Raw genomic sequence first — 22,620 nt, forward strand, 5'->3', positions numbered from 1 at the left:
TTCCAGTCTGTCATTTGTGGTTGCTCTGATATGTGTATATTTGCTATCTGTTAGCTTCCGAAAAGTAAAAATGGAAGAGGATGGGAAAGAGAAGAGAAGGGGGCTCTCACTTAGCACTCTCCTCCAAGGGTGGTTGCTGATTTGAGAGTCACAGCAGCTATGACATGACAGATTTTCAACTTTATTCAAATTGCCTTTCTAAAATGCAATTTTGTATAGTAGAAACATTCCTGTGTGAAACTGATTAGGAAATTATGAGGGACCATCTTTCCTCCTCCTATAAATAATAGTTTGTTCATGATATAAAGATGAATCAGGATTTTAATTCCTCTTAAAATAACATCTGTTTTTAAAACAGGAAGTACTTTTTAATCATGGACATAATGGCAGCCTTCCCACTTTATAAAGATAAATCTTATCTCTTAAGTAGATATTCTACATCATTCTTGAGAAATTTGCTTGATTATTTTGCATCTAGAGAGACTTTACAGAATTACAAAAATGTACTTCATAGTCACAAGGTTTGATGTTCACCACAACCAAAAGTCAACATAGTTTTCGTCTCTCACCTATCTCCTGTATCAGCTTGCTTTTCTCTGATTTATTTTTTCACACTCCTGCTCATTCTGACCTCTTATATGAATAATGTTTATTTCTAGGGCATGAGCAAGTAACTTCCCCTCCTGTAATGAGAAAGAAAAGAAAGGAGGAGGACGGATTGGAAACTGAAATATGTAGAAAAAAGAACATCCTTTATTTTAAATATGGCCTATCAAGTGTTTCTTCTTCTGGACATATGAATTTCCAAGGGTAATTTTCCCTTTTGAAGGGGAACATTTTAAATCAAGTATGGAAAAGGGGATTCTATATTAATTGAAATTCTTTGTCTTACAAACCTGTTTTACCAAAGTCTGTGGAAGGTTGCTGTCTTCCTGAGAATGGGAGGAGGCATACCACATTATCAAGTTATTGTCTCTCAATTGTTATAAGTCATCACAAATTATGAGGTAGGTAAAGAAAATGGAAGAATGAATTAAAAATGAAAAGAGTAATTTTGTGTTGATTGAAATAAGGTAATTTAATAAAGTGCTTTATATATTATGAAATAATGATGAAAATACGAAAGACAATTTTCATAGATGTGATAGACACCTTTCCCTCTAAGTTTTCAATGAAGCAAGGCAGTTTCTTTGGAAATGTTTTATATCCTATAGAATTCTAAAAGAATGATAAAAAATTCTTCCAAAGTTCCTTTGAGTAGAGTGGACATGTTGACTATTAGTCATGATGATTTTTGACATAACATTAGAGAAAAGAATGTTTGAGGGGTGGGAATGTTTAGAGAGATAGATAGGTTTGACTAGAGTTGTACTTTACATGAATATGTGTTATAAAGGGCCCAATTTTGATGCTGATTGAAAGCATCTGACAAGAGTAATTACCCATCCAGTCCTCTTGGACATTGTACGTACTTTAGTTCTAGTGGGTGGAGTAAGTTAAGGGAAAATAGTGCCTCTGCATTGAAAATGGTTATATTTGTCCAGCATAGGAAAATTGACCTAAAATTGGTGCGATTTAATACTTTTAAGCAAATATTCAAACACAATTTTTTTTTGTAAATTTTGAATCCACTAAGTGCCAGAAAATTGTGCTAGGAATGGGCTCCACTCTGAAATAGAAATGTAAATACAAAGAAAGGACATTATAACCAGTGTTATAAATATAGTAATAGTAGTATATAAATACAAGCTAATCACTGAGAATGTGATTAACTTTCCAGGAGGGAGTACATTAACAAGGAAATCATCTATACTAGGTTTTTAAATATCTCTAACTGCCAGGTGGATAAGGGTGTGAAAAATACTCTTAACAAAGGAAACAGTTTGTGCATAGGCAAAGATGTAAAGTAGCTTGGCATATTAGAAAAACTACAAGCAGTTCAGTGTTCTTATAGAGGGGAAAAGCATGAGAGATAATTAAATGTAGAATATGGCTTCTTGCTGGGGCTCCCCCAAGAATCTAGTCAAGGTTAAGAAGGGAGGCTAGCAACCAATTAAGGTCAGACTTGCTTTCCATCCATTTGCTTTGCCAGTGCATTTGTGCTTGAGCCAATAGTGAGTGTTGTCCCCTAATGAAATATAATTACAAGCAGTTTGAAGATGTTAGTAGAACATGGATAGGCATGACACACTTGATGCCCAACTGAAACATCAGTAAGTATATTCAGTGTTTTTCTGTTTGAATTGTTTTCTGACATATTCAAAAACTAAGTAAAAATCACTTGAAAAGCCAGAGGGAGGGGGAGAAAATTCCACTCTTGAGCCTTCTATACAGCATGCAGATTCATCACTCTTATGGAGATTGCAGAGGAACAAGTAGCAGAAGGAAATTTTCCAAAGTTCCAATTTTTCCACTTAGAATAAAACTCTTGGAGGATGAGATGCAGTATGTGTCTGACACTGTCCCTCCACCCTAGTATTTTTTAACCCTGTTGCTGGGTACCAGAAGGCAGGCATGGTTGAAAATTCATGGACTAAAGGCACACTGAAAAGGCAGTTTGCCATGAATGTTGCTTTACTAATGCTAATGAGATAGGAAGTAATAAGGTCTATCTAGAAAAATTTGAGGATGCATGTAATTAGAGATATTTGGCACCTGAAGTTGCAAGTTTTCAACACATGTTCTGACACTTCAACTCAGCAAATAGGCACCAATTCTCTTCAGGTGTAGAAGAATAAGTATAGTTGAAATGTGCACTTGAGACCTGTATGTGGTGGCACAAACCTGTAATCCCAGCACTGAGGAGGCTGAGGCAGGAGAATCAGGAGTTCCAGGCCAGCCTGGGCTACACAGGCAAGACTGGATCTCAAGACAATATGAGTGCACATGATTTCTAGCCTACTTTGTTGGTGTTTTTAAGGATTATTTGAACGATAAATTTAAAGTCTTTACTAGAATGCCTGACATAAAGCAATTACTCTGTGTTATAGAATAGTAGACAACATCTTATTCTTATCTTTTTTTTTTTTTTTGCTATTTTTGGAGTTGAGGCTCAAAGATATTAATTGATAACATTAATACAAATTTGATAATTTAAAATATTACAGTGATAGTAACTTATAAAATTTGTACTGATACAGTTAAACATGTACATTAATTTTGAAGTTGTATCTAATTAAAATTTTTAAACATCCCCTAGAGCAAAGTAATGATGTGGTGAAAGAATTATCAAAAATAATAACAGCACTGGGGTTTACCATTTTTGATTCTTCAAAAAGCACATTAATAAGTCTAAAACAAAACCTATAGAGATAAGTGCCCACTATGACTGTGGGAGTGAATAAAAAGAATTTGGTAGATGTTGCAGAGGTAAAATTAACAGGATTTGTTAATAAAAATTGGATGCAAGTTTTGGGAAAGATGGCAGTCAAGATCAATTTTACTTTTTTCTCTTTCTCCTTTTATTTTATCATTTTTACATTTACTTTCATGTGTATACATTGTTTGTGTCATCTCCCCTCAATCCTTCCACCAACCCCCAATCCCTCATTTCCAGGCTGAACCTTTTCCACCCTTTTCTTCTTTCATTTTGCAGAAGAGAAAACATAAGAGATAATAAAAAAGACAGTATTTTTGCTAGTTTGGGATAAAGATAGCTATACAGAGAGATTCCTGGCATTGCTTCCATGCACATGTGTATTACAACCCACATTGGTTCGTTTCTACCAGACCTCTTCACTACTTCTTGGTCCTCTTCCCATAGTGGCCTCTGCCAATTTAAGCTTACTTTACTCGCTCCTCAACAGGGAGCACATCAACCACATTTAAGTTTTAGGTTTCCTTTCTTTTCCCTATTTCTCCCATGTGTGTTCTCCCCTTAGTGTGTGACCCATGTCCAATAATATTACTGCATTTGTTTGGGGTCTATAGTCCACATATGAGGGAGAACATGCGATTTTTGGCCTTCTGAGCCTGGCTAACTTTGCTTAAGATGATGTTCTCTAGTTCCATTCATTTACTTGTGAATGATAAAATTTCATTCTTTGTGGCTGAATGAAATTCCATAGTGTATAAATACCACATTTTTTTGATCCATTTGTCAGTTGTGGGGCATCTTGATTGTTTCCATAGTTTGGATATTGTAAATAGTGCTGCAATAAACATGGGTGTGTAGGTGCTTTTGTTATAACTTGAGTCACATTCCTTCAGATATATCCCTAGGAGTGGTATTGCTGTACCATATCACAGATCTATATTTAGTTTATTAAGGAGCCTCAATAATGTTTTCCATAATGGTTGTACTAGCTTACATTCCCACCAGCAGTGTATGAGGGTTTGTTTTTCCCTGCATCTTCGCCAGCATTTGTTGTTCGTGGTGTTTTTGATGATAGCCATTCTAACAGGTGTGAGGTGGAATCTTAGTGTGGTTTTGATTTACATTTCCTTTATGGCCAGAGATGGTGAAAAAATGTGTTCTTTTTTGCCATTTAGATTACTTCCTTAGAAAAAGTTCTGTTTAATTCAGTTCCCCACTTCTTTATTGGTTCATTGATTTGGGGAGAGTTTAGTTTTTTGAGTTCCCTATATATTCTGGTTATCAGTCCTTTGTCTGATGTATAGCTGGCAAATATTTTCTCTAACTCTGTGGGTGGTCTCTTCAGTTTAGAGACCATTTCTTTTGTTGTGCAGAAGCTTTTTAGTTTTATGAAGTCCCATTCATCCATCCTTTCTCTTAGTTGCTGAGCTGCTGGGGTTCTGTTGAGGAAGTCCTTGCCTATACTTATTGCTTCCAGAGTATTCCCTGCTCTTTCCTGTATTAACTTCGGAGTTTTGGGTCCGATATTAAGGTCGTTGATCCATTTTGAGTTGATACTAGTACAGGGTGATAAACATGGATCTAGGTTCAGTTTTCTGCAGGCAGATAACCACTTTTCCCAGAAACATTTGTTGAAGAGGCTGTCTTTTCTCCATCATATGTTTTTGGTGCATTTGTCAAAAATGAGCTGGGCATAGCTGTGTGGTTTCATATCTGGGTCTTGTATTCTGTTCCACTGGTCTTCATGTCTGTTTTTGTGCCAGTACCATGCTGTTTTTATTGTTATGGCTCTGTGGTATAGTTTTAAGTCGAGTATTGTGATACCTCCAGTGTTGCTCTATTTGCTCAGTATTGCCTTAGCTATTTGTGGTATTTTGTGTTTCCAAATGAACCTTAGGGTAGATTTTTCAACCTCTGTAATGAATGTCATTGGAATTCTGATGGGTATTGCACTGAACATGAAGATTGCTTTTGGTAGTATAGCCATTTTTACTATGTTGATTCTACCAATCCATGAGCATGGGAGATCTTTCCACCTTCTGTCGTCTTCCTCGATCTCTTTCTTTGGGGGTTTGTAGTTCTCCTTGTAGAGGTCATTCACATCCTTTGTTAAGTTTACTCCTAGGTATTTGATTTTTTGAGGCTATTGTGAATGGAATTGTCCATATATTCCTTTTCAGTTTGTTCATTGTTGGTGTATAGAAAAGCTAATGATTTTTGTAAGTTGATTTTTTTTCCTGCCACCTTGCTATAGCTGTTTATGATATCTAAGAGTTTTTGGGTAGCTTTTTGGGTCTTTAAGGTATAGGAACATACAGTCTGCAAATAAGGATATTTTGAGAGTTTCTTTACCTATTTATATTCCTTTTATTTCTTCTTCTTGCCTTACTGCTCTGGCTAGGAATTCCAGGTATGATGTTGGCTATAGGTTTGTCATATAAAGCCTTTATAATGTTGAGGTACATTCCTTCTATTCCTAGTGTTCTTAGAGCTTTTATCATGAAGTGGTGTTGGATCTTATCAAAGGCTTTTTCTGCATATATTTAGATGATTGTGTGGTTTTTGTCTTTGCTTCTATTAGTGTGCTGTATTGCATTTATTGATTTGCATATGTTGAACCTTCCCTGAATTCCTGGGATGAAGCCTACTTGGTCGTGGTTACCAGAAAGATCTTTCTGATATGTTGTTGAATTTGGTTTGCCATTATTTTTTTGAGGATTTTTGCATCAATGTTCATTAAGAAGATTGGCCTGTATTTCTCCTTTCTGGATGTGTCCTTGTCTGCTTTTGGGAGGAGTGTAATACTTGCTTCATAGAATGAGTTGGGCAGTGTTCCATCCCTTTCTATTTCATGGAAAAATTTAATGAGTGTTGGTATTAGTTCTTCTTTGAAGATCTGGTAGAATTCAGCTGAGAATCTCTCAGGTCCTGGACTTTTCTTTTCTGGGAGATTCTTAATTGCTGCTTCAATTTCATTACATGTTATATATCTGTTTAGGTGGTTAATATCTTCTTGGTTCAGTTTTGGATGGTTGTGAGTATGTAGAAATTTGTCCATTTCTTCAAGGTTTTCCAATTTATTAGAATATAGGTTCTCAAAGTAGTCTCTGATGATTCCCTGAATATCCATGGTATTTGTTATTATCTCCCCTTTTTCATTTCTGATTTTGCTCATTTTAGTCAGATTTGCCAGGGGCTTCAATCTTTTTATTTTTTCAAAGAACCAGCTTTTTGTTTTGTTAATTTCGGCCCTTTTTAAAATTATTTCTGTCCTTCTGCTTGTTTTGGGTTTTGCTTGCTCTTGCTTTTCTAGGAGTTTGAGATGTAGCATTAGGTCAGGTCATTTATTTGAGACATTTCTGTCCTTTTAATATATGCACTCATGGCTATAAACTTTCCTCTTAGGACTGTCTTTGCTGTGTCCCATAGGTTCTGGTAGTTGTGTTTTGATTTTCATTAGCTTCCAGGAACCTTTTTATTTCTTCTTTTATTTCTGCTATGACCCACTGATAGTTGAGCAATGTATTATTCAGCCTCCAATTAGTCATGTATTTTCTGCTGTTTTTTTTATTGTTGAGTTCTAGTTTTAATGCATTGTGATCAGGTATAATGCTGAGAATTATTTCTATTTTCTTATATTTGCTGAGGCTTGCTTTTTGTCCTAGGATATGATCTATTTTGGGGAAAGTTCCATGGACTGCTGAGAAGAATGTATATTGTGTTGTAGTTGGATGAAATATTCAGTAGACATCAATTTGGTCCATTTGAGCTATGGTGTCATTTAGTTCTAGGATTTCTTTGTTGATTTTTTGTTTGGATGACCTATCTATTGGTGATACAGGGGTACTAAAGTCTCCCACTATCACCATGTTGGAGTTTATATGTGCTTTTAAGTCCTTTAGTGTATGTTTGGTGAAACTGGGTGCACTGACATTGGGTGCATATAGGTTGATAATTGTCATTTCCTTTTGATGTATTGCACCTTTTATTAGTATGAGGTGTCCTTCTTTATCTTGTTTGACCAATGTAAGTTTGAAGTCTACTTTGTCTGATAAAAGTATTGCTACTCCTGCCTGTTTTCACAGGCCATTGGTTTGGTAAATCTCCTTCCAACCTTTCACTGTAAGCCAGTGTTTATTTCTGTCAGTAAGATGGTTCTCTTATAAACAACAGATCATCGGATCTTCCTTTTTAATCCAATTTGCCAAATGGTGTCTTTTGATAGGGGAGTTGAGTCCATTAACATTCAGTGATAATATTGTTATGTATGTGGTGATTCCTGCCATTTAGTTGTTTTTGTTGTTTAAGGATTTGATTGTGTGCAGTCAAATTAATGCTACTCTCTGATTGCTTGTCTCTTCTTCTCCTATGGTTTGATGCTTCCCATCCTGTCATGGTTTTGTTTGCTTTCATCTTCTGTGTGTAAAATTCCTTGTAGAATCTTCTGTAGTGATGGCTTGGTGTTCATATTAGTTTCTGTTTATTGTAAAAGAGTTTTATTGCTCTGTCAACTTTGAATGATAGTTTTGCTGGGTAGAGTATCCTAGGGTTGAAGTTATTTTCATTCAGTGTCTGAAATACCTCACTTCATGCCCTTCTTGCTTTTAAGGTTTGCACTGAGAAATCTGCTGTTATTTGATGAGGTTACCTTTATATGTTATTTGTTTTTTCTCTCTTACAGCCTTCACTATTCTTTCTCTGCTCTCTATGCTTGTTGTTTTGATGATAATATGCCATGGGGAGGTTCTATTTTGGTTAAGTCTGTTTGGTGTCCTGGAGGTTTCTTGTATCTGAATGAGCAAATCTTCCTCAAAATTTGGGAAATTTTCTGTTATTATTTTTTTGAGTATGTTATATATCTCTTTGGTTTACATCTCTTCTCCTTCTTCAATGCCCATGATTCTCAGGTTTGGTCTTTTGATGAAGTCACTGAGTTCTTGCATATTCCTTTCATAGCTCTTGAATTGTTTGACTAAAATTTCTTCTATTTTTTCTTTAATTTCTGTTTTATCTTTGAGCTCTGAGATTCTGTCTTCTACTTGTTCTGGTCTGCTGGCATGGCCTTCCATTGTGCTTTTTGTTTGACTATAGGGACTTTTAATTTCCAGAATTTCCGTTTGATTCTTTCTTCTGAGGTTCTCCATATCTGTGATCAACTCTTCTTTTATAATTTGTGTGGTCCTCTTTAATTCATGTATCTCTGTTTTTATAGTGTCCTTTGTTTCCCTTTGGTGTTTGTTGAGGTCCTCTCTAAGTTCCCTTATTTGTTTCTGTGTCATCTTATGTTCTTTGTTTTTGGTGTCTTGAAATTTATTGAGTACATCTTGTACATTCTGGTTGGCCATGTCTAATATCTTTTCCATGAATTTCTCAGAGATTTCTTCCCAGACTTTTGCTTTGAGGGTTATTTTGTGGGCATAGCTGAGTTCCTTAGTTACATTTATCATTGTTTTATCGATCAGGGAGTGGGTATCCATTTTCTTCATTTCCCACTGGATTCTGTGTTGAATTATTTTTTTGAGAAGAGTGGTTTCCATCCCTTCTTCTTCTTCCCATCGCTCCACTTGGTGCTATGCCACTTTATTTTTGGTATGCTAATTGGTGGATTTGATTGCCTGATTTCTTTCCCTGATGTAATTTTTGTTTTGTGGCTGACTTGGTTATTAGCTAGGTTGATGTGCTCTATCTGACCCTGGTCTGGGGTGTAATTTAGCATTAACAAGTTCACAGGTTCAGTGCTGGACCAGTTGTTAATGTATTCTATAGAAAACCCCTTGATGATAATATCTATAACAGTCAGACTTGGGAGGGGGTAATGGTTATTAGGCTAGTTATAGATTAGAGGGAATTGGTAAAGATTGCCCTAAAAAATGGGCATTTGGAAAATGAGTGGGTTGGTGGGTTGAGAGTTATGGGGGTTGGTGAATTTTGTGGCCCTTGTGTGTGTTTGGGTGTATTTCTCTTGTTGTAGTGGAGGGTATTTATGTCAGCGATTGCAGGGGGCTGTGGTTGTGTGCAGTTGGTAGAGTAGGCTAGTTAGCAGGTAGTGAATGTGTAGGAAGTATGGTGACAGGTTTGGGGAGAATGGGAGGGAAAGAGTGGATGAGAAGGGTCAGAAAGAGTAGTTGGGAGGGAGAACAATGGATTGTACAGGAGAAGGAGAGAGAGTGAAGAGGATGTGAATGGGGATAAAAGAATAGTGATGATGGTGTTAATAATACAGGAATAAAAAAGAAAAAGAAGGAAGAAAAACAAAGATATACAATTTAAAAAAAAGAACACCAGGTTCAGGAACCTGGTTCAGTTCAGTCTATCAATAAAAGTTCTGGAGTTTTTTCTTAGGTGTCCAATCCTGGTATTGGTGTTCAAGTGGAAGCTCTGATGTGGACTCACCAGGTTAACTGGCTTGTGAGTTGTAGATGGACTTTCTGTCCACAAGGTTAGATGGAGTTTTGAGGTGAGATAAGATTGACACCTCATGCAGGGTGGTCAGAGCTGTTTTCAGCAGGTGGCAACTGGGGTGTTCTTCAGCTGCAGGTCTGATTGGTGAGCTCCTCCCCCAGCAAGGTGGGGCAATTCAGTTTTGAGTGCTGCCCTCTGTCCCAGATATTGGCTCTAGGATCCACCTCCTGCCCTGCTATGGGAGGTTAGTTTCCCTCTCTTAGCCTTTATGCCTCTCCTGATCTCTGCTGGGTGCCAGTGGCTCCTCTAGGCAGTTGGCTTGTTAGCCTTCCTCCGCTCATAGCCTTTGCTGCTTTATGGTGTGTCACTGAGAGTTTGGCACTGAGAGCTCAGTTCCTTGCCATGCCCCTGGCAGTTCAACAGTGAGAGATTGGCTCTTTAGCCCTCCCCCATTCTCCAGGGTGAATTCAGCTTTGCACCCCCCTCCAATGTTGGTGTTAGATTACAGTTTGATATTTATGGCTTTCAGTTTTGCTTGGGGGGGAGTTCTGTCTGCTCAGAGGCTTCTGCTGTATTATTTTCCCAGGGTGGGGGGAGTGTGGGGGGATGGAGGGATAGGTAGGGGAGCTGCATGTGATGTGAGATGCTCACCTGTATCTTCTGCAGTTTCACACAGGCAGCTTTGTAGCCAGCTGTTGGGGAGAAATGGTCTTGTTCAGCTTGGCGTAGGGAGGCTTTCTATGGGCAAGGGATCCAGAATGTAGCAGGATTTGATTCTGATTGAAGCTCTGTCTTCTGCTTGTTGGGAGAAGAATGAAAAGAAAGGGAAAAAAAGATAAGAGAAGTGGCCGGGATCTTTTTTCCCAGGGGTGGAGCTGGACATGCCTTGCTGTCAGTGCAGGGCAGGATTTTTGTGGCTGTTAGGTGCAATTAAAGGCTGATTTATGGGACAGTTTTTGAATTTTATCTGCATCTAATGTGGTGGTGGTTATTGTTTTGGCAGAAGCAATTGGAGTTACCCAAGTGTGGCTCCTGCATTTCCAGAAGGTTTCTGAAGTCAGGAGCTTAGGAGATCTGATTCCCCACCTTAGCCATCATTTTTCAAGACTCAATCTTACTTTTTAACACTGGAATAATAAAGGTTAAAAATGACTTAGATGCCTCTTACAAATACAGACATTGGTAGACAGCTTGTAAGTGGGTATAGCTCTCAGAAATACATACCAGGACTGGCTTGCATACTTGGGGTCATTTTCAGAAGATTTCAGTCTATAACACTCTGCTTTAGTTTTTTATATTAAAGAGCACAACAATCTGAATAATATAGTAATTTCTAGCTTTAGTTTTTTATATTAAAGAGCACAGCAATCTGAATAATATAGTAATTTCTAGTTTTTATCATATCTGGAATAACCTTTAATGGTGAATTAGTGCAACTAAGCCCATACGACAGCCCTCTACATGTAGTGATAGAGTATTTGGATAAGAACAGAGAAGACAAAGTAAGCAAACTTTATAGAGTTGACAAAGTAAAATCAAATAGTTGATGACACTTCTTTTAAAAGAATCTAAACTGTTAGGAGAATGTGATAGGGTATTTTGTGTATAGTATCCTTCCCCTGAGAATTCACCTATTGAAATGGCAATTTTCAGCATATCTTGTCTTAGGGAATATTTTATATAGAGGAAGAGAACCTCATTTAAAGAAACTCAGGTTAAAAATGAGTATACTGCAAGGATACAAAGATTCTCCTGTAATTTGATTGCTGGAGTATAGCATGTCTTCACAGATTAAAATCAAATTTTATAAGCTGTTTTTGTTATAATTTTCAATAAATCCATATATACCAAAGCCACCTTCTTAAGGGATGCATTTAAAATTAAGTAAATGTTAGTACATGTAATACACAATGCCCTTGGAGCCATAGCAGTGGCACATGTGAAATGCCTCAGCACCTGAGTAAGAATGCAGCCATCTTATTTAGTAAGGTGTTTTTAAAAAATTATAGTCATCTTTAGCTATGACCTCATAAGGACAGACTGTGTTTAGTAACCAGGTTGTTTTCACTGATATTAACATTGGTGCTTATTTATCATTTATAGTGAAATGTGTAAGGTATACTTGCACACAGATGTCTCAGCCTAATGGTTAGACACAGCAAACCCTACCATTTTCCTTATTATTTAAATGTCCAATTCTTGTCTCTGATGGCTTCCCCTGTCACCTCATGAAAAAGTAGGGCTAATACTGGCTTCAGCAAAATCACACTCCCTATTTATCATGCTAATTGCAGTTTAATGAGGAGAGGCCTGAGGCTGGAAGACTTGTCTACCTAGAGTCTTATTGGAGTAGAGTTTATTATAGTAATTAATACAGCCTGCAATAATTAAATTGCTCTACTAGATAGGTACAGTATTTATCATAAAGATTCACTATAGCAGAACTTTTGAGGATTTTCAAAATGCAGTTTTGAAAATTAGGTTCTCTGAAATTTTCTTTTTCATAAATTATGCTTTGGATATCATTTGCAGATATTTTTTCTCAGAGAAAGATTGGCTACATCATTTGTGGAGCCCCATTCAAAATGAATGTGTAGGGTCTCTTGTTCAACAAGCTCACAGAAGGTATCCCAAAGGTACTGAAATGTAAAGCTTATTTTTTTTCTTTTTCCTATGTATCCTTTTTACTCATATTCATGTGCCTTAGTTCCATTGGACTTTACTTACAAAACATAAGTTGAAAGATAAAAATTGAGAATTTCAAGATGGCAATAGCATGAGGCTCATCAAGTGTGTTTTATTCGCTGTGACCACACTCCTATGAAGTGTCCCTGATTCGGACAGCAGAAGTTTAAAAGGCAAGCCATTTTTAGAGTTGAGACTGAGCAAATCTCATGCTAGACCTAATAATGCAATAATGTATGAAGGAAGCTCCTTTGAATTTGAGACAACGGACAACTGGAACTGAAACTGGTAAAAACGTGAGGAGGGCAACGAAACTAATCAAAATGAGCCAGCAATGAGAACTAGTAACTTATCTCTCAGCCAGGAAGCTGTATGTTTCCTAAAAAGACAGGAAGTAATTCTAAGATATGGTCACATCAAAGACTTAGGAAGGAACAAAAGAGCTAAAATAAAAGAATGATGGTTACTTTAAACTTATGTATAATTAAAGGTAGCTACTACATTACACAAACATGCTTGTATACTCCAACTGAATAATAGCCAAAATTTGGTAGATTTTTTTCCATTTTTCCCCTTTGTATAGGTTTTTGAATTATTATAGGACACATTTGAATAGATACTCCAAAATGCATTCTTTGAAGAAGGTGGAGTGGTTTGTGCTGTGGTTAAATTGAATTTCTCTTTGCTTACTTTGATGACTAATCTGTTTCTTTCCTAATCATTAGGTGAATTCAATAGACCTGCTACATTATCCCACACATAAATGGTGCTCAGTAAATATTTATGGCAATAATTATACATGATTTACCCCTCACAATGACTGACTAGTAAGCCCCTTACGAATATGTTCCCAGTACCAAACATTCATTGAAATCAGAGAACTAACAGTGCTCTACCCCTACAATGAAGTAAAAGGTAGATATAGTCCAAACATACGGTACCAGTAATAAATAAGCAAAGAACAACTCAGTTGAGCAACTATTGTGCACTAATTTCCTGATGTAGGTTGTGATTTCAATGGGACAGTAGTATCTTCTTGTCACAACATCATTTATAATAATAACTTAATCACATAGGATCCCTTGTGAATGTCCTCTCCATACTTTAATATAGAATGTTACTTGTATTTAAGTAAGTTCTTTGCTAAGTTCTGAAAAGTGAGATTGCAAAAACAAACATTAATTATTTGGAATGATTTTTCATGTCTTAATGGAGAAAGACATTTATTCATTTAAGAGTTATACATCAAGAGCCTGAGCAGTGATAGACACTGGGAATATAACAGTGAATGAGATGTGAATGGTCTTTCCTCGTGGAATTTGTATACGGGTAGACTTTTAGAATAATGTTCAATATCGTTTCAGACATGTCCTGGAGGCATGTGTCTTTAAAAAGAATCTTGCATTTGAAGATATAATTGAACTGAAATTTAGGCTTAGAGCACATAACATATTTGTAGCCAATTTCCAACAGTTAATTATTTTTAAATGAATTTCACGTTAGTTAAAAGGAAGAGGTGATCATAGGAAGTAAAAATATTGATAAATTTCTAAGTTTGTCTAACTTTGGTAAGTATAAAAAATGAATCATAGTTAATAAAGCACAAAGGAGAAGATTTCCTTTTAACTCATACTTATCATACATCATCATTAGAAAGAAGACTTGCTGATCCCTGGACTAGATTAATAACCTGGGCATTCTTTTCTTTGGCCTCAACTGAAGTAAAATCACCAGGCAACAGAAGCAGAAAAGAAGTACTATCTACTATTTCATCTGGTCAGGGAAATTAAAAAGAGGAAGCACTTAAATCGTAGAGGGAATGTGAAAGGGAAGGATGTTGCTCTTTTCTTTCCCTTGACAGTCCTACCCTTTGAGAAACAGCTGGCAGCTCCTGGTTCACTAGGCTTAGTCATTCCTCTTTACAATTACAGAAGTGTCCTATTAACAGGGAGATGGAGTGGGAAGAGAAATTTTAGGAAGAGAGAAGAAAGAGAAGGGGAATATTTTTCACATGGAGAAAAAGCACATCCATCAGGAAACTAGGGAGTGAACTTCAAGGTGACATTTTCTGCCCCTATTATTTTTCAAAAATATTGTGAAAGGAAACAATGTTTCATGAGACTTCAAAAATAGTGGAGTGCAGCTTTGGAATATGTAACTGTTATCTGGACAACTTGTATTCTATTATAGGATATATAAATAAATGGGGATACTTGAAAGTATATGAGTAAATATCTGAAGTGTTTAAAAAGAATAAAAATACTTTAGTGCTTTGTCAGAGAGAAAAATTGGATTGAAGGTACCATGGATTTTTCATATGATTTTCCCAGAATCTCATCCTCTGTTTATAGTTTTATTAAATCTACAAGAAAAGTAAGAACATCTCAATTACTATTCAAATAGACATGAAAGGTTGAACACCATGATCCATTAACTTGTAAGAAGATCCTTCTAGGTCTTTGGTTCATTACTAAAATACTCATTAAAATGTCACTTCTGACTTGTTATGTATCCAACTACAAAACTGAAACAAAGCACTTAAATTTGTTTTCAAATGTATTCAGATGGTGTGATATAATAAAAAAATTAATTTAATCTTTATTCTTGGTTATTGACATGGAGCTTTCAGAAGCTTTAGAATTTCCTGAGTTTAGGACTATCAGGAGCATCTTCTTTTCTAATTTTGGTCTTTGCTCTTAGTTCTGACACAGAACTTCTAAATTCCTTGAAATTTCCTGGATGATAAGAATATCCTTTGTTCTAATGAGGCCACTCTTGGTGAATCCCCAGATAGCTTCACGATGGGGTCTGGTTGCCAGAAAGACCAAGGTATGATTACAGGGTTGGAACTTTTAGCTCCTACCCCGAACTTTGCCCACAGCCTATGATTTAATTATGCCTAAGTAATGAAACCTGCACAAAATATTCTAAGGGATGAGGTTTGGAGAGCTTCTTGGTGGGTGGACACATGAAGGTGCATGGAGGGCAAGCCTCCCTTTATACTTGTCCTATGTGTCTTTTCCATTTGGCTGTTTCTAAATCGTATCCTTTATAATGAGCCAGTAATAGTAAGTAAAGTGCCTTCCCAAGTTTTGTAAGCCATTCTAAGCAAATTTTTGAATTTGAGAAGTTCATGGGAACTCCTAATTTATAGCCAGTTGGTTGACTGGCTATATCTGAAATGAAGACCATCTTATGGTACTGAGCCCTCAACTTGTGGTGTTTGTATCCACTACAAGTAGCGCCAGAATTGAATTGAATTGTAGGGTACCCCATTGGTGCCAGGAATATTGGACAACCAGTTATTATGGAAAACCCCACACATTAGGTATCAGAGTTTTATAAGTAAAATTAGTTCACATGTCTATTTTAGGAGTTTCTTTCCCTCTTCTAAAGCACAAGTCACAATTTGGAGGTGTGTATCAAGTGGTAGAGCACTTGCTTCACAAGGCCCTGAGTTCAAATCCCACTACTGCTAAAAAAATAAGAAAAACACACAAATCACGATCAGATGCTAGTAATTATCTTAAGATGGAAACAGAATTGTTTTTAGTAATTTCCCAGACTTTGTACTATGGATGAAACAGGAAAAAAAATTAATTCAGGTAATTTTCCCTGGATCACTGACAACTTTGAAGACAGAAAGTTTAACAAATATAAAATAGAAAACTTTTTGTTTTAGTTTTAGTGGTGCTGGGGGTTGAATTCACTTGCACTTGCTAGGCTGGTACTCTACCACTCAAGCTACCATAACTCAAGCTAGTTATTTTTGAGATAGGGTCTGACTCAATGCCTATGCAGGCCTGGACTGCAATCCTCCTATTTGTGCTTTCCTGCATTGCTGAGATGTCAGGCGCATACCACCTTGCCTAGCCATTAGTTGAAATAGGTGCTTCACAAAATCCTCCCACGTCCTCTACTGGCCTCTAACAGCAACCCTCCCAATCAGAATTGAGCCACCACATCTGACCTTAGAGGAGAGAGTTTTTGATGTTATGATAATACAACATAAAGCTACTTGGAATTTATTTCATATCTTCTAACATAATCTCTCAGGAAATTCTTTCTTTCAAAAACTCTTACCTCCAATATCAGAAATTCATTATTTTATGCAGTAATAGTATTTGTAAATGTATCTTTGAGTGGGTTTTAAGTTGGATGAAGAGTTGAGAAATATTTGTGTAATATTGGTTTAGTCATAGTTCAATGTGTATTGAATTCGAGTTTATCAACTCACCTCTTTGAAATTTCCATTTTGACATAATCAATGCATGATGTGTGCATATATGGAAATATCACTGTAAATACCATTAATTTGTGCAATTAACATGTGTTAATTATAAAAATTAGGGTAAGAAAAACAAATTTATATTTCTCTTCTCAAGAGAGTCAGTAATAAACCTAGTCATATCATGACTTTATTTTTTAGGAAAAACTTGTAAGCAATTTGCAAATGTGATCTCAAATACTTGATAGGACTAAAATTACTAATAAGCCAAACTATAATATCAATATTTGTTCATGTATCAGAAGTGTTTCCAAGAACTACATTTATTTTTTAATTTGAGTTATATTGTAATTGGACTAGAAAATTTTGAAATCTGATTTCCTTTAACTGGATTACTTTTAATTTTAAATTCTTATGAATCAAAAATTAAAGGTATCAGTTTTACTTTGCTCAAATGTGGTGTGTATATGCACAGATAGTCAGGGTCAAAATAGAATTGTTAGTGAGCTTATCCCTAAAAAGTATACTCCTCTGTGTCCATATATGATTCAAAATGAAACTAACAAACAATTGAAAACTGATTTTTCTGATGATGATAACTATTCTAAGGCTTTCATTCAAATATAAAGAAATCTTTTTGTAGTACCTTGTTTTTCTGATGCCATAAGTCATTGGTATTATGTATATGTAGGATTCCACATCAATATTGCTCCATTTTAATAAATTCAACCAAATAATTGCCTTAACTTTTTGAGTAAAGCTTCAGAGTGCATCTTTCAAGCTACTCGCTTTCCTAAGTGTTTGTTTTTAACCTAATTTATCCTTTAGTCTCAGTGGGAAGGAAAAAATTTCAGTGAAATATGTGCTCAGTTTCTTGTTCAGTCCCTAATGAAATTTGTACTTGAAAATGCTTAGTCTTTTGGAAAATTTTAACATTAAAGAGAAATATCTGACTCCAGTTATTTTTAAAACCAAAATAAAAGACTTCTGGTGAAAAACTCCAAGTCATAGAATTGAAGAACATTCCAATAATAATCTCTAAAGATAAATTAAAGTGCTTTGTTTTCTCTGTAATTATTTTTTGGATAATTTCATAGAGTCTAGTATGGGGAGAATATGATGAGTTTTTCTATTAAATCTCTTCTAGCTGTACATTAATGCCTAGTGTTTTATAGGCTTGCAGTTGTCTTTTTGAGAGGTTTATATAGTTTCCAACTGACATGGTAGTGAGGAGAAGCTAATGAACTAAACCCAGTACACAACAACATGAATGCGTTTGTTTGATTTACTCCTTTCTTTAGTTATTCTCTCTTCTCCCTAGCACTTTGTCTTCCAAAGCAACTAAGGGCCAATTTTTCAGACTACTTCTTATAGTTCTTTAGTCTAAGGCTATTAAAAAATATGGCTCCTGGACTGGAGCTGTTGAAACAAAGAACAGAAAAGATTATGCTGATAGTCATAGATCAAAATCAAAGGCAAGGAAAAAAATGACATTTGAAGGATTACAGTAAATCAGAGATAAAAGTAGGAGCACAGGCCAGGGAGGACTCATGGAATAAGACATAGAAGCAATAACTATAGGGGCAGAAAGAAATTATAAAAAGCAACAGAATCTTTATAGAACTGAAATAGAAGAAGCAGGTCAAAGGGACTTTGACCACATAGGTGAAAATCAGGATTTGAAATGAGCCTATAAGAATACAGGCTGTGAGACAACTCAGAGACAGAAGGAGAAGAAGGAAAATAGACATCAGAGATTAGAGAAGAAAGAAGAGAAGTAGTTGAGTGCTGGTGGTGTGTTACCTAAGGTAGAACTAAGAACAAATATCATTATTGCTATATGACAGTTCTGGACATTTATTAATTTGTATTTCTCTTTACACAAGAGATCAAGGTGATAGTCAAGGCCCTAGCACTACTTTGCTTTATGATTGTGTTCATATCTGGGTTTCAGTTTGCTCATTTGTATAATGGGTTTGAAGGAGACTGAGATTAGGGCCTGTCTATATAATTTGTACTTCATACATATTAAAAGTGATCTGAAGACTTCACAATATTAAAATACACACAGAATAAGAAAGTTATGTCCTAAGAAGAGCTATGAAACCATAAAGTAGGAAACAGATTTATATGCCAAAGAAAATGAGAAGTAGTACTTATTAAAGGGGAGCACTAAATTTAGCTCTGAGCCTCCTGGCAGCAAGGAGCAAAACAGGATGAGTTCTAAAGTTTTCACTGCCAGATAAAAAGAAAAGTACACCTTTTTAAAAAGACATCAAAATTTCTTTTCACTTCATTTTAGAAAGAGTTGATTATATAAAGCAGAGGTCAGCAAACTATAGCCCACGGACCAGCCTAGTCCTGTTCTTATAAATAAATTTTAATTAGAACCTAGCCAGACTGATTTGATTACTTAGTGTCTAACACCACATTTTTGTACCAGTGGCACTGTATTTGGAATAGATACCTTTTGGTCCACAAAGCCTAAAATATTTGGTATCTAATCTTTGACAGTAATAGTTTTTGGCCCTGGATATAGAAGGTTCCAAGAGGGATGCTGAATAACGTGATATATACTCTGCCAAATAATTGCTGATGACATTACTCAAACATCCCTCAGAGATTTCTTTTATTAATACCACACATACAAAAATCCAAGGCAACACTTTAACTCATGGTACAATGATGGCATATGTGTGTTGTAGAGAGAAGCTCAAAAACAATATATTCTAGGATATTTGCTCTGGGGTTCTAGTGGATATTTGCTGTTCAGACACATTGACCACCAATACTTTGATGTTAGTTAAAATCACCTTGATTGTGTTCAGATACTTATGCCTGGCCTCCATGTGCTTCATGGGAACCTTCCCCCATCTCCCATTTCATCCCCCCACTATGAGTGACTCCAGTCAGTCAGCATATTCCATCTCTCTTGCCACAGTATTTGATTTAGGATTTGGGTAAAGGATCAAATTCAGTTAAGAAAATATGAATCCAGATTCTTTTTATAAGCTACATAAGATAAATTCATTTTGTGCCAGACACAAACAAGAAAGCATAGAGTTCCTAGAAGTCATAGGGTGTCTGTGTGTGTCAATAAGGAAAATTAACCTTAGAAATAAGTAGATACTAGGAGAGGCACAGCATAAGAAAGGAATAGAATGTATTCTGGATCAAGACCCATTTGAAATTTACTCCATCTCTGTTGTTATTGATACCGTTTATTTAAAAGCTTCATTGTGCAACCCACTTCAAAAAGTTCTTTGTCATTTTAATGAAAAGAATCTTGGTATAATAGTTATCTTTCAGTACATATAGAGATGTGAGAGAATTTGAAGAAATGGTAAATTCCCAAGTATCAGAAATATCACCTGAACTTTTGGTTAAATAAAGGTCTATTCATAGTAGAAATGATGAGTGCCTAGAAGATAGAGATATTATAGGTTATACTCTTGCCCTATACTTGTTTGGTAAATAGGTGGCAAAGATGACTTTGTCTCAGGAAAACTCAATGTAGTCTCTCTTAGCCATCTCACTTTGTAGAAAGGAAGGCTTCAAGGAATATTGAAAACTATTAAAAAGAAAAGAGCTTTGTCAAAATCTTCATTGAATAATAATGACTGTTCGTTCGTATTTAGTGCAAATGAGGTGCAGCAGGGAGCGCTGGGAAAATAAGGTTGCCATGGTAACAAATAACAGTTTTTCCCTACTGGAAGTCAAGATAGTCAAAGAGGCTACACAAGGCCATATTTCCTTTGAGACTTCTCCCAAGTAAAAGGGAATAAGAAAATAAGAAATAAAAAGATGTGGCATTTGATTGAACTCTGTTATGCCCCCAAAGATAAACAGTTTTTAAAAGAAATGCTGTTTTGCATAATTAACTTAACCAGGTAGGTGAAAGTGGTATCTCCCTTTAAGAATCATTCCAATATAAATGGCAGATATTATTTTATTACCAAAGACTGATACAGTTCTGTCAAAAAAATTCAGGTCAAGTTAATAATAAAAATTAAGTGCTTAACTAGAGACTTCAACTAGTATTGGGAGGAATTGGTTTTCTGTTGGATTTTGCTGGAGACCCAAAACTGAAAAACGATATTTACATGCTCTTTGGAAGGCAGGAGAGCTTACTGAACTTGTTTTCTTACCTGTGAAATAAGCAGTTTGGACAATATTTCTAGTTTTCAAACTTTTTTTTCAATTAAAGCCTACAAGAAACCCAAACCTGTAAACAAATAAAATTGCAATCACAGATCTCAAATGGAGCCTTAGCAGGAGCTCAGAAACAGAGCTGCTGGGCTTTCTTTCTCTGTGTAAAACTCCATAAAACATGTTATAGAAAGTAATTATAAGACGTGTGTTATAAAGCATCTTCCTTTTAAATAGCCACACGTGCGATGTCTCAACTGCACTTAAACAGAACTATTCTCCACCTGGGAACAGCTTTTCAATGACTCAGAAAGGAAGAAGGAAGCAACTAGATTACAGTAGTCTAACTAGGATTGAATGGGTTAACGTATGACATAGACAACACTTCTGCCTTCTAGTTTCTTCAAGGAAATAACAAAATTATAGAGACCTTGCTTTACAGATCTGTCCCTATTAAGTGAAAGCAAGTCCTACAAAAACCTTGTACATATGCCTACATCACAATCTGATGTGATTCTTGCGAAGTTACAAAAGGTAAAATTAGGTGCTAGATGGAAGCTCTTTGAAAAGCTACACACATTTCAAATATAAACTGATAGGTCTGTGCTATAACTTGGGCCTAAAATAAGACTCCAAATCTGGCTGGTAGAAAACACTAAAAATGTATTGACAAAACTAAAAATTCTGCAAATTGTATAAAAGTAAGTTACCTTTGTAGAAATGTTAGTGTTATTTAAATATGGGTCCTAGTTTATTTTCCAAGCTGGACACTTTTGAGAATAAGAGGGAAAATTTATAATTTGGTCTACAGTATGTACAAATTGACAATTCGAAGAAACCAAGACATATAGTCATCCTAGTTTTAATATCTTTAATAGTGGCAAGTCAATGGGCCCTAGGACTATAACAGGATGATATGTTACTTACTAATTTCTTTTAAATATTCTCCTCTAGACTTCTGTTGCATAGGTTCGAGGTCGGCTACTGTGGATTCTTGTTCGCCTGACTTTAAGGACTTAAAGCAGGGAACACTGGTGGAATTACAAGAAGTCTTCACTGGCACAAAGCGAAAGTAAAGGCTGCTCAGAGAGTCAAGCAGAGGGACCCGGAAACCGGTAGTCACTGAAATGCTTTGGGTTTCCCCTTTTACTGTTCTTTGGGTTTCTCCCTTTATTCCCCCTCCCTCCAAAGTTCATTGGTCCCTGGAGTACGTATTCAGAGATTCTGCTTCTTAGCTGGTTTTGTCACCTCCGTTCTCACTGCGTTCTTGCTGCAGGTAGAGACTTTTGAGAAAAACCACCAGCTCTCTTTTATTGCCAGCTTGTGGGCTGGTGCTGTACTATTTCTCCTGCTGCAACTCTAGCTACACAGGAAGTTCAGCTAACCAGGCTGTCAGCAGGGCTGTCAGCTCAACCTTGCAGCAAAGTTTTTACAGAGCTGATGGTATTATTGACCCTGGGCTGAGGTCTGCAAAGCCAGCAGTACTATTCCCTTTCATGTCAGCTTTAAAAAGATAAATATTTTAGAACGTTGATACCATAGGATTATTTTTCAGTTATTTGAAAACCATTCCAGGTGCTCATAGAATTGTGATTATTTAAGAACCATGGGATGAGTCATCATTTACCATATGTCCAGTTGGTTTTAGTGGAAAACTTGGCTCACACCAACTCACTGACCTCTTTTATCATGAATACAGCGTCTTTCTTCATAACACTAATAATCTATTCTCCATTATACATCTTGATGTCTTTAATAAGATTTTGAATTTATAAGATGTTTAGCTGGTATCTTTTCCTGTATCTCTTAACTTCTAGGAAGTTTTCTTAATCTTGTTGTT

The 22,620-nt window shown here is 36.0% G+C and overlaps 1 long non-coding RNA gene across 1 annotated transcript in view; it reads right to left on the minus strand.

The window, feature by feature from the left end:
• Nucleotides 1–21,882, minus strand: part of LOC141419661 (uncharacterized) — a 100,751-nt gene extending 78,869 nt beyond the window's left edge. The window contains exons 1-2 of the long non-coding RNA XR_012444283.1: nucleotides 21,708–21,882; nucleotides 10,370–10,513 (exon numbers count right to left, since the gene is read on the minus strand). This is a non-coding gene — a long non-coding RNA (uncharacterized lncRNA). The remainder of the gene's footprint in view (nucleotides 1–10,369; nucleotides 10,514–21,707) is intronic.
• Between the last annotated feature and the right edge of the window lie 738 nt (nucleotides 21,883–22,620).

The sequence above is a fragment of the Castor canadensis genome, chromosome X, assembly GCF_047511655.1.
Source record: "Castor canadensis chromosome X, mCasCan1.hap1v2, whole genome shotgun sequence".
NCBI classification, from domain to species: Eukaryota; Metazoa; Chordata; class Mammalia; order Rodentia; family Castoridae; genus Castor; species Castor canadensis.